This window comes from Puma concolor, chromosome B3, assembly GCF_028749965.1.
Source record: "Puma concolor isolate L17-30 chromosome B3, mPumCon1.1.hap2, whole genome shotgun sequence".
Lineage (NCBI taxonomy): Eukaryota > Metazoa > Chordata > Mammalia > Carnivora > Felidae > Puma > Puma concolor.
The window spans coordinates 49,128,939-49,141,635 of NC_141672.1; the positions used below are offsets into that span (position 1 = coordinate 49,128,939).

Here is a 12,697-nt window from a genome sequence, read left to right on the forward strand (position 1 = left end):
CTGGGGAAAAAAGGGGAAATCCCTTCTTTGTAGTGAAGTTGGCATGGTGACAGGAAGACAGATGCCATTCTCAGGTGCCAGGAACCCTTCAGTAATCAGCCTGAGTCCCACAGAGAGGAAATCTGAAATATTTAACTGGAGTGGAAGAATTAAGTTGAATTGAAAACAAAACAAAACAAAACAAAAAAATAAGTCTCATGGACTTTGTTTAGAATTACTTCTATAATTTTAGAATTAAGATTCCAAGTGTTCCAATTTAATACTTACTCAACAATGAATTTTTATTTCTTTCCAATAACTTTGGAGAATTAAATGCAGCTATTTATCTATTTTTTTAAAAATTGATTTGTAACACCCTGATGAAACCATATGCTGAATATTGATTAATCCAGATTTCTATGATTTTCATAGGCTGTGTGTTAACTGTGTTTAGTAATGTCTATAAAGAGGATTGGCATGTAAAAAGATGTATATTTTGTATTACTCTATGTATGCAAAAACTAAAATTGTTGATAACTTACCTCTTTGACGTTCCATCATATCTTAGAACCAAATGGCTTAAAATTAATCTGTTGTTCCTTTTCCAGAAAAATCTTTCTGCCTTTTGACTAATGTTTCACATAAAGGTTTCAAAAACCTAATCAGGCAGAATTTCCATAGGTTTGTTGAAAAACACATATATAGGCAGCTACTGGTGCTTTACTATTAATTTTTGGCTGTTGAATCACAAGGTAATTTTTTTGAATGTCTATCTTGGGGAAGGTTAGATCTGCATTGAACGAAAGCCTCCCACGTATTATAGATGCTAGAGAAGTGACACCAAGAGATAAATTCCTGTGCCTGGGGGTACTCCAGGGTACAAAGCAGACAAAGCCAGGCCCTGTAACTGCCATTTCTTAATATTCTTTCTGGCATCCAACACTGCCTCATTGCAAGAGCCAGCAAGTTCCAAACTGGGTCAATAAGTGTTACACAAGGTAAAAAGTTGGGGCAGGAAATTCAGAGCTCAAATAATTTTGTAAAATCTTAGGTTCAAGAATGTTAAGCAGGTTTATTTACTGCGTAACTTCTCAGCGATTTTGATATTCCAATACCTATGGTGACTCTCCAGGAGGGGGCTCTAGACAATATGCTGTTTCCCAGATGAATCTGATCACCGAGTGATATCTTCACAGAACATCCCCAGTACTTCAGAGCATACTTTGAGAAATGCTGGGGCAGATTTCTTTCAAATCTAATTATAATTTAAAGATAAATTTTTATTTATGATTTAAAATTACAAAATTTACACAAGTGATTGGCTCCACATGATGCCCTAAAATTTAGCTCATAGATAAATTGTTAAGAAAGCCAAGAGAAAATTTTAAAAATTTTAAAAAGAATCCTCAATAAATTGGGTGTCTTTCAGAATATTTATTTTGAACCTGAGCAGATGAGCACATATTTTCCTTGTCGAGGTTTTATTGTTGCTTTTATAGGTCTAGATGAAATTCTCTAACAATAAACCCCACAAGACCTCTCAATTTTTTTTTTTTTCAACGTTTATTTATTTTTGGGACAGAGAGAGACAGAGCATGAACGGGGGAGGGGCAGAGAGGGAGGGAGACACAGAATCGGAAACAGGCTCCAGGCTCCGAGCCATCAGCCCAGAGCCTGACGCGGGGCTCGAACTCACGGACCGCGAGATCGTGACCTGGCTGAAGTCGGACGCTTAACCGACTGCGCCACCCAGGCGCCCCAAGACCTCTCAATTTTTTCAACAAAAGTTGTGGCAAGGAGCAAAGAGGGATGTGAGCCATGCCTCCATTGGGATTGGGGGGTGGGGGAAGGGGGCAGTTGGGGGTAAAGGTCAGCTGGAGTTGCTGTGGATTCTCCTGGGAAGTAACCACCAATGCTTAGGTGACTTTTTGGGACTGAGTTCCCATCAATGCAGATTTGGGGGCTTCCATTCTGACCACAGTGACTCTTTATAAGACTACTCCTAGCCCCTGTCCCCCACCAACCGATGAGCTGGGAGAAACAAAAGAGTTGCCAACAGCCTCATTACCACTGAAGATAAAGAAAAAAAGTGACAAAGGGAAACCTCTGCTCCCTCTGAGGTTCCCTGAGTAGGGAACCTCCTACTCACTCTGATCTTTTAAGAAGGGGACCATGTCAGAAAGCAGATGTGCCCCCAGTCCAGCCTTGTCCTGTCTGCCCTGGGGAGATGGAGAGGGGTTTGTACCAAATATGAGATGGTTAACAGGACCAGACTGTCTTAATAAACAGAAGTGACTGAAGAGTTCTGGGATAGAATGAACTATTGTTAAGGGAGCTTGCTGCCCAGAGGGAAGGAGAGTCAAAGAAAGGAACCAAGTGGGTTAGCAGCCATGGGAAAGATAAAATGGGTCCATGTTTTTATCTCAACAAGTTGAGCTTCTTCGATCAAACTGGCTAAGTAGCCGGGACAGCCATGTACACCCCTTAGGAGCACAGATGGGGGAAACTGAGGAGAGGAAGCATAGGGACGGGATAGATTTATTTTGTCTGGGTTGCCAGGACAGCCTTCAGAACAGTCAGCAATTGAGATGGTGCCTGAGTGCTCAGTGATAGGAAGGGGGGTTTGCAAGCTAGGTAACTGTTCAGAAAGAGGGTGGGACAGAACATGGCTTATTCTGTGAACCATGAATAGTTTGGCATAGTGGGAACAAATGGCTGGGCTGTATCGAGGGGGTGCTCCATGGATTGTAAAGGTGGACTGGGATCCACCTTTTGGGAGGTATCTTCCATGATGTTTCAGCCAGTGTGGATGAGAACCACAGAAGATTTTAGGTACATAACTTAGATACATAACTAGGCTTGCATTTTGGAAAAACCATTGCATGATGATGTGGGGTAGGCTTTGAAATGGGATCGGGCGGAAGATGAGAGCAGAGCAGACCCACAAAATTGTTGAGTGATTTTCACAGCACTAACTGGTAATGTCTGGGAAGAGATGACAGAGAAGAATGGGAAAGAGGAGGCAAGGAGTAGCCTCAGGAGCAAAACAACCACAGTGAATGCTTGTGCCTTCATCTATCCATTCAACAATTATTGATTTGCATTAATATAAAAACATCTCTTCGCTCTCTTTGTCCTGAAGACCTTCCCTATGATTTCCGGTAAGAATAGTGTGGATTGGAAGCACCTGAAGGAGCTCAGCTACTTATAACTTGATCGTGTTGTTGGTCTCCTGCTTTCTTTTTTTTTTTTTAATTTTTTTTTTTTTTCCAACGTTTATTTATTTTTAGGACAGAGAGAGACAGAGCATGAACGGGAGAGGGGCAGAGAGAGAGGGAGACACAGAATCGGAAACAGGCTCCAGGCTCTGAGCCATCAGCCCAGAGCCCGACGCGGGGCTGGAACTCACGGACCGCGAGATCGTGACCTGGCTGAAGTCGGACGCTTAACCGACTGCGCCACCCAGGCGCCCCTGGTCTCCTGCTTTCTAACACGAGTGGGTCTTTTGCCACAGCATCTAAGTCCATTACTTTAGCGATACCAATGGTAACAGGGTTCTCCAGAGGAAAAGAACCTTTTTGTCGGTCTTTGGTTCTGACAATAACCGTGTTCTGTGAAAAAGGGTCACACGTGGGCCCTCTGTCTGGCAAAACAGGTCAAACTGCCATCTTAATAAATTAATTTTGGACCCCAAACGGATCCATGACCACTCTGGTGGGACCTCAGGAAACACCACTCATGTGCTGGGAAAGTAAGTGGCTTTTCACCACTTTTGTTTAGGCGTGCAGAGCCCCCTGGCTGACGTGAGAGAAACCCTGCCTGCCAGTCACAGGTTCACTTACTGACTTTGGCAGCTCGAGAGGATGTAGAAAGAAGAAACACAACTGCCCTGGTGAAGACCTGGGAAAAATGTTTGCTCTCTCACTTTCTTTATAAAAAATAACACATATTAAGATCAGATTTTCAGAAAATTTATTTGAAGACATCAACTCCAGACTGAAAGATTCTAATTGTACCTTCTTTCATGAGTCCCTATGTCTAGACCAGATAATATCAGGACACTTGTCTCATATCTGAATAAGCTTTTAGTGTCCTGGCTCTGAATAGGAGGGTTTTTCAAGGACGTAAATTTCATTACTGTTTAGGTCAGGAAAGGGCAAATAAGCATGACATCATGGTATCCATCTAGGTTAGACAAAAAAAAAAGGAGGTCTTTTGCACAATGGGAAAATAACACACGTGGAGTAAAAACATCCTTAGGCAGAATGTTCAGAGATTAGTATGTTTCCCTCGATGGGACTTTCTGGGTGTAATGGGGGAAGAGTGAACTCATGTTAGACATCTTTCTTAAATATGTTAGCATATATTTCATATTTTGCTTGTTTTATGTCCTCTTAATAATTCTGTTGAAATATTATCATGGGGTCTGAGGTCAGATTACCTGGGTTCAAAAGCAAGCTCCACTGCCTACTAGCTGTGTGACCTCTCTGTGCCTCAGTGTTCTCATCTGCAAAAGGGGGATATTAGTACCTTCCTTACAGAGTCATTGTGAGCACTTTATAGATAGAGAACAGAGGGGCTCTTTTCCTGGTGGAGCCTCTAAACATGGGGTTCCCAGACTTGGGCAAATGTCAGAACCGCCTGGGGAGATATTCTCAAGTGCAGATTCCTGGGACCACTGCCACAGATTGTGATTCAGTCAGTCTGGAGAGAGGCCTGTTGCAGCTGATTCATGCAGTGGCAGTTAAGAACCACAACTTAAAATTAAAATTTTGCCTCCTGTGGCACAGTCCTTGCTCTTCCCTCCTATTCTCTTGAGCTTCCCCCAAGTCAAATCTCAGGTGTTTTTTTTTTTAATTTTTGTTTAATGTTTTTATTTATTTTTGAGACAGAGCACGAGCAGGGGAGGGGCAGAGAGAGAGAGGGAGACACAGAATTGGAAGCAGACTCCAGGCTCTGAGCTGTCAGCACAGAGCCTGATGAGGGGCTTGAACTCACAGACTGTGAGATCATGGCCTGAGCTGAAGTCGGATGTTTAACCGGCTGAGCCACCCAGGCGCCCCTATTTTTTTTTTTTAATTTTTAATGCTTATTTATTTTTCAGAAAGAGAGAGACAGAGTGTGAGTGGGGGAGGGGCAGAGAGAGAGGGAGACACAGAATCAGAAGCAGGCTCCAGGCTCTGAGCTGTCAGCACAGAGCCCAACATGGTGCTCGAACTCACCAACTGCGAGATCGTGACCTGAGCCAAAGTCGGACGCTTGACTGAGCCACCCAGGCGCCCCACAAATCTCAGTTGTTATAGTGTTTGGCTGATTTGCCTACCAGTGGAGGACCTCTATAGAACTACCTATCTTCTTACTAAACTGGTCTCCTATTAGACATTTCTGGCCACTTCTCAGCGTCAGTCCGCGACCTCTACTTTTAGAAAAAATGATCAGACATGCGAGGGCTCCAATTAATCTGTGTTTGCTATGGTGGGAGGTGATACGTGTTTGGCATCACACATGCATGTGACTGAACCCAGTATCAGGGCTCCGAATACTACAAGGTAGGAGAGGCTTCAGGGACTTGTTTATGAAACTTACATAGAAGGAAGGGGGTCTCTCTTCTAGCTACATGCGTTGGTGTCATGCCAAAAGGCAGTCCCTTGGAGTGGTGTGAAAAGTCAGACTCTTCTCCTGGATGCTAGACCTGGGGGCTGAAGGGCAAACGTACCTTTCTTCTCTCATCATTGTTCACTGGACCCAGAGCCTGTCTTCAGCTGTCTCCGGGAAAGATGCTGCAGCAGTGGAGTAAGTGACCACCTAGGCTGAGGAGCAAAGCTGAAGATGCAGAGGGTTTTAGGACAGTTGGAGACGAATGAAAGGGGGAGGGCCAGAGAGGGGCATCACAGAGGGGAGAAGTCCCTGGGGAGCTGGGGTACAGGGTAGCTCGGGCCGCATCCAGAGTGGAGAGTGGAGACTCTGCCTGGGGAGGGGGGTGGGGGCGGGCAGCCTCACAGGTTCTAGAAGCTACTTCTGATTTTCTGTGGAAGTTAGCTCTCGTGTGGAACATTTCATAGGTGTCACAAGGGATGCAATCGATGGAAAGACGCCAGCGGAAACAGTACAGGAACAAGAAGTTTCGTAATGCTAAAATGACAAGGGATAACGTTCTAGAGTCAGGCAAAGCAGGAGACAAGGTGAGAGGCTCCCAGACCCGGGTACAGGCTTCTGTTCCCAGGCTCTGACAATGACAGAGAGCTATTGATGAAGCCAACCAGGTGGAGTAAGCCTTTCGCCAGACATGAGAAACTCACCTTGCCCATTCTTACAGCTATGTTTACATCTCGTTGAGTCCTTAACAGATCCCTGGTTGCCAGATGTCAGTAATTGTTGCAAAACAACTACCACACATTTCAAGTGCTTCCTGCAAGACAATTAAGCAAAGAAAGACCGATTCACTGAGATCATCCTGCAACCGGCCAAAGGTTCAGGACTATTGGAGATCTGTTCCTAGAACTTCTGGAACTGGCCGTGTCTGCAGTTAGACATGGTGCTGCACATATTCTAGGACTGCTTACGTGTAACTGAATGACTTCTTTTTTGGTAAAAGACTTTGTGGTACCTCTTACTCTTTTTTCTATTTATAAATTCAGGTGTAATTTGCACATAGCACAATTTGCCCTCTTAAAAGTATAGTTGTGTATCTTTTAAGATATGCATATAGTTGATTAATCACCACCATAGTCGAGATATAGGACGACTGCATCACATCGACACTCCTACCCCTGAACTCCCTCGTGCCCCTTTGCAGTTAACTCCTCCCCTGACTCTGGTCCCTGACAACCACTGATCTGCTTTGATCCCAATGGTTTTGCCTTTTCCAGAATGTCAAGTAAATGGAATCCTACAATATGTAGCCTCTTCTATCAGGCTCCTTTTACTCACCTTACTGCATAGGAGATCCGTGCACATTGTTGTGTGTTTGGGGGGTCACTATCACTGAGTATCTTGTTCTTCTTTGAGAGGATTGTGCATAAGCTGGCATGGGGGGACGTATGGCTCCAGAGGGGGTATTTGAAGAGAGCATACAGGAATCCAAAGAGAAGTTTTTTGAGTGATTGAGTAGAAGACACTTTGAGGTAAGATTTCAAATTTATTTTACTAAACAAATGCCTGTATATTGTTGCTGTGTATCAGATAGTGTTCTACATGCTTTACAAATAATAGCTCATTTAATTCTCAACCCTCCTAGGTTGGAGTGATTATTCTCATTTTACAGATGAGGAAACTGAAGTGTACAGAGGTTAAATTACTTACCACAGGTCACATGGTTAAGTAATAGAAATAGGATTTAAAGCCAGGCAGCTTGTTTTTTTGTTTGTTTGTTTGTTTTTCCTGCCCCGAATCATAGCAGTCTATCAAAGATTCACCCATTGTCGTAAAAAGAAAAGATAGTGAATTCAAAGTCTGGCCATTGAAGGAAAGCAGTCTTCCCTAGGGTCCTAAATTATATTAATTTGTGGAGTAGGAATAAAAATAACTACAGATTTAGAAATAGTTGTAGACTGTTTAAGATGTACATCCAAGTTATCTGTGGAGACTGCAAATTTTCTGTAAATTAGTGAGTCTGCCTCAATTTAGGTAATGATCTAATGTGGACCAGCACACAAAACACAACAACAACAACAAAAAGGTAAAGCCCCACTCAGAACTGATAAAGAAAGAAGAGGTGTGCAATCAATATCATTCATAAACATATATAGAACACCATGTGTTTACTATCTCCTTGGTACAGGGACCCATTCTGAAGTTAGATCTCTGTATATTAATTGTAGCTTGTTTATATTTATGGTTAGATTTTTTCAAATGTGCATGGTCCTTTACATAGTAGTAATTAGGTTCCTAACTTAGTCTTTTTATACAGTGCTAAATTTAAAGAAGCTTTCTAATATTACTAAGCATTTTTTAAAAAATATTTTTGAGAGAGAGGGAGTACGTAAATGGGGGAGGGACAGAGAGAGAGAGGGAGACAGAGGATCCAACAATGGCTGTGCACTGACAATAGAAAGCGGTGGGGCTCAAACTCACGAGCCTCAAGATCAAGACCTGAGCTGAAGTCAGACATGTAATCGACTAAGCCACCCAGGTGCCCCTGAGCATTTTTATCAAATAGATTTGATCGGTAAATGCCATCAAAATCACGGCACCCTAAATGAACAGAGGGAATGTATCAAAAAGACATAGTTTTATTTCGGTATGTTACACTCACCTATTAAAGTAGCCCCCAAATCGGAAGCACTGGGATCCATCCACGCACTCCAGACAGAGCTGATATTATTTGATATCACTTTCTCAGACCTAATGCTTTATAGAACTGTCATATTATTTCTTTCTTTTATAACAGGGACCAAATTTAAATGCAGAGGAATACTTATTCATATCACAAAATAGTTAAAAATAAAGTGTAACGATTTAAGAGTTGTTAAGGATGTGAACTTACTGGAATCTTCATACACTGCTATGCTAGTAGGAACGCAAACTGGTGCAACCACTTTGGAAAAATATTTGGCAGTACTTACTAAAACCAAAAATATGTAAACGTACCACCCAACAACTCCCCTCCGGAGTATACAGCCAACAAAAATATATGCTCATGCTCACAGAAAGGATATACAAAAATATTCTTAATGGCTTTATGCCTTAGAGCCAAAAATTGGAAACAACTCAAGGGTCCCTCAACAAGAGAATAGATAAGTTTGGGTATATTCATGCAATGAACTTTGTAAACAGTTTTTTAGAAAGAATACTACCGCATGCAACGACATGGGTGTATGCCACAGGCATAATTATGAGCAAAAGATACCAGACACAAAACAGCAGTTACTGTATGTATGACCCATTTTATGAAAATCAGGCCAAACTAATTTATGGTGATTGATGTAGAAAAAAAAAAAAAAAGATGACCTGGGGTTAGTGGTGATGGTGGGTTGAGTAGAAAGAGGCATGAGAACCTCTGGGGCGCTACAAATGTTTAACATCTTGATCTGGGTCATGGTAATATGTGTTTGACAAAAGACACGCACATATACATACATCCTTATATGTAAAAAGCCATTAAAATGTGTACTTAAGGTATCTGCACTGTGCCATATGTATGCTGTATCTCAATAAAGACAATTAAAACATTTTTGGGGGGTGATATATGCACTGTAGCAAGAAAAGCAAGGATTTCATAATTTAACAGGTCTGGGTAATCATTTGTTCCAGTGAATTCGAACAAATTTCTTTGTCTCCTTGATTTTCAGTTTCCTCATCCGTGCAACTGGAATTAATAATAACCACTTTTCAGAATTGTGTAGGCCGCACAAAATGATAAATATTAAATGCTTCCATAAACTATGCATAAGTGCTGTTAAAAATAAAAGTATTCAGGGTTGCCTGGGTGGCTCAGTCAGTTGGGTGTCCGACTTCGGCTCAGATCATGATCCCACGGTTTATAGGTTCTTCGTGGGTTTGAGCCCCGCATCCGGCTCTGTGCTGACAGCTCAGAGTCTGGAGCCTGCTTCCAATTTTGTGTCTCTGTCTCTCTGCCCCTCTCCCACTCACACTCTGTCTCTTTCTCTCAAAAATAAATAAACATTAAAAAAATCAAAATATAAAAATTTTTTTTTTTTAATTTTTTTTTTTTTTTAACGTTTATTTATTTTTTTGGGACAGAGAGAGACAGAGCATGAACGGGGGAGGGGCAGAGAGAGAGGGAGACACAGAATCGGAAACAGGCTCCAGGCTCTGAGCCATCAGCCCAGAGCCCGACGCGGGGCTCGAACCCACGGACCGCGAGATCGTGACCTGGCTGAAGTCGGACGCTTAACCGACTGCGCCACCCAGGCGCCCCAAAATATAAAAATTTAAAAATAAAATTATCTAAAAATTTGGAAACGTGCAAGTCTTTTTCAGTGTTAAGCCAGGGTTGTGTGTAGACCTGTTTGGTGAATTATCTGATTCTCTAGGTGGGTACTTTTGTTTGAGTTGCTACTTACTCAATCTCACCATAAGGAGATTTTGGAATTCTGTAAGTGTAGAAGTTAACTTGTAGAAAAGTGCTAGCAATGCAAATGATTCTTGTCCAAGAGAAATGCAAATTGATTTTGTCCAGAAGACATGAAACTGCTTTCAGGGTCGAAAAGATAATCCCAAGATTATCCTGTTACTGCCCTCTAGGACATGAACCAGGTCCGTACCTAAATTACAAATTTTATCCATGTGCTCCTCTTTCTTGCTCAGCCCCTATAAATATTTCCATCTTCCTAATTCTTTTTGAACTATCTTGTCTGTTCCCTCATTCATGAGTTAAGAAATCTTTGACACGTGCTCCCTGTTTTGTTTTAATGTCTATTTTTGAGAGAGACAGCACGAGCCGAGGAGGGGCAGAGAGAGAGGGAGACACAGAATCCGAAACAGGCTCCAGGCTCCGAGCGGTCAGCACAGAGCCTGACACGTGGCTAGCACTCACAAACTGCAAGATCATGACCTGAGCCGAAGTGGACACTTAACCAACTGAGCCACCCAGGTGCCCCTGACATGTGCTCCCTTTATATTTGAATGAGTCATGCTTTTAACTTTAGATCTGACAATACTTAGCAGAATGCTTTGCTCATAGTGATGTTCAATCAATTTTAACTCTTAAATCTCATCCAACTTTTTTCCTTTCTCCCAAGTCTAGGCATGTGAAACAATCTAAAATGAGGTATTTTCTTTGAAAACAGGTTTTACAATTAATGTATGTTTTATTGCATCCATGTTAAGATTCTTTAAATACAATGCTAAAAATATTTTACTGAATTTATAAAAACAAGCTTTTATCATAGGCTGGCCTTGAGTCCCTTCTTTAATGGGAAGTTGGAGCTTAGGGGCAAGAGTGGATAATCCTATAAATGTGCCTTATAATTCCCCCCCCCCCCCCCCCGGTGCATCTATTTAAGAGCGTGTAGAGGAACATGGACCATGAGAAGGAGAGTAGGTTAGAAGTGATATATTTTGGTCAGGTTATCCAAAAAGTGAATGGTAGATGACTACTGGGTGTGTGCTAGAATTGTGGGGAGGGAGGGAATACCCATGAGGGAGGTGATATATAGAGCTAACTATAAAAACACATATTTGTATGCTTTTTTTAGAATTCTTTTTTTTTTTTTGAGATTTGATTTTTGTTTTAAGTTATCCCTACACCCAACGTGGGGCTTGAACTCCCAACTTTGAGATCAAGTGTCTCATGCTCCACTGACTGAACCAGCCAGGAGCCCTTGGCTTTTTATAATTCTAAAAACATTATCATACACATGGTCTCACTGGACTCTCAGAACGCCACCATAAGATATATTTTTCCATTTTGTATAAAAGGAAACAGAGGTATGAAGGGTTCAAGGTCCCTCAGTGAATGAATTCGTGACAGCGCTGAGACCAGCCCAGAGTCCGATGCTTGCCCTGCCACACCACACTGCCTCTACTTACCCACCAAACCCACCTGTAGCAATCTACCTGCACAGCATCTCATCCTGTCAAACTTGGACATCGGAGCTCCCTTTTCAGCACCTGTCAGCAAGAGATCTGATGATTAGCAGCAAGGCCAATATTTACCAAATGGTAGGAAACAAAATTACAGTATTTTAGCCAAGATTGTCTATTTGGTTAAATGTTTACATTCATTCCCAATTCTGCAAGGAAGAGACTTTGGGAGCCTCATAAATTTAGGTCTTTCCTTAAGGGGAAGTTGCAGGTTAAGGGCAGGAAAGGATGATCTGATAAGTTTGCCTTAATATGTTTTTCTTTAGGTTCATCCGTTGAAGTGTTTGTAAAGGAGCATGGAACATGGGAAGGGACGGGTTAGAGGTTGATAGGCCCTGGGGCAGCCTACCTCAAACCAATGGTGCGTGATATCCTGGAGCTACAGGGAAGACAGGAAACCAGGGAGCACACTCTGAAAAGCCCCATCTTATTCACCTATATAGCCTTGGACCTCTGATATATTACAGGTAAAGAGAGATAGGAAACCTGGAGGTCTGAGTATAAAGTAATTTTTCCTCTTCAAAATAAAAGACCTGGGATAAGAAGGTAGGTTTGATGTGGAAAGAATAGGAAACCTGGATGCCTACTCTCCCTCTTCACTTCCCATTTTCTGGTGCTTTATGTCTCTTATCTGATATGATTAGCTCAGCGTTCCTTCCTGCTTCACAGGGTAATTACTGAGTCTCAGCTCCAGGCTCTTTATAAACATCAGATTAGCCCCGAAGCTTTCTTTTGTTTCCTCTTTCGCTTGTTCCTCAGAGGGCATTAAAAAAAACCGAGTCTTGGTCATAATTCCAGCGATTAAGCCTATTTCTACAGAGTTCGCCTTCTGTTCATTTGCATTGCATTGCTCTGTTGAAGACGCTGCTGAGCCTCAGGGTCCCCTGCTCTTTTTTGCACGGCATCTGCCCTTACCTGTTTATACATTAGCTGGGTGGGCATTTAGGGTATCTTTAAAGCAGGCATCTAATAAAGAGCTCTAACTCAGAGCATTAAGGAAAATGGGTCTCTTTGGACACAGCAGAAATAAATGGAATGCCCTAAAGGGAATGGAAGAGAAAATCTATTTCCAGAACATTTGCATTCGTATTAATGAGTACTTCAGGCCATGTACCCAGTAACTTTGCATTCATTACAGCCCTGTTCCCAGAATCCACTTAAGTGATGTCCC

At 42.2% G+C, this 12,697-nt stretch overlaps 1 long non-coding RNA gene across 1 annotated transcript in view; it reads right to left on the bottom strand.

The window, feature by feature from the left end:
- Nucleotides 1-3,458: 3,458 nt before the first annotated feature.
- The window catches only part of LOC112856431 (uncharacterized), a 73,206-nt gene continuing 63,967 nt past the window's right edge, over nucleotides 3,459-12,697 (bottom strand). The window contains exons 6-9 of the long non-coding RNA XR_003223091.2: nucleotides 11,486-11,553; nucleotides 6,910-7,002; nucleotides 6,279-6,388; nucleotides 3,459-6,111 (exon numbers count right to left, since the gene is read on the bottom strand). This is a non-coding gene — a long non-coding RNA (uncharacterized LOC112856431). The remainder of the gene's footprint in view (nucleotides 6,112-6,278; nucleotides 6,389-6,909; nucleotides 7,003-11,485; nucleotides 11,554-12,697) is intronic.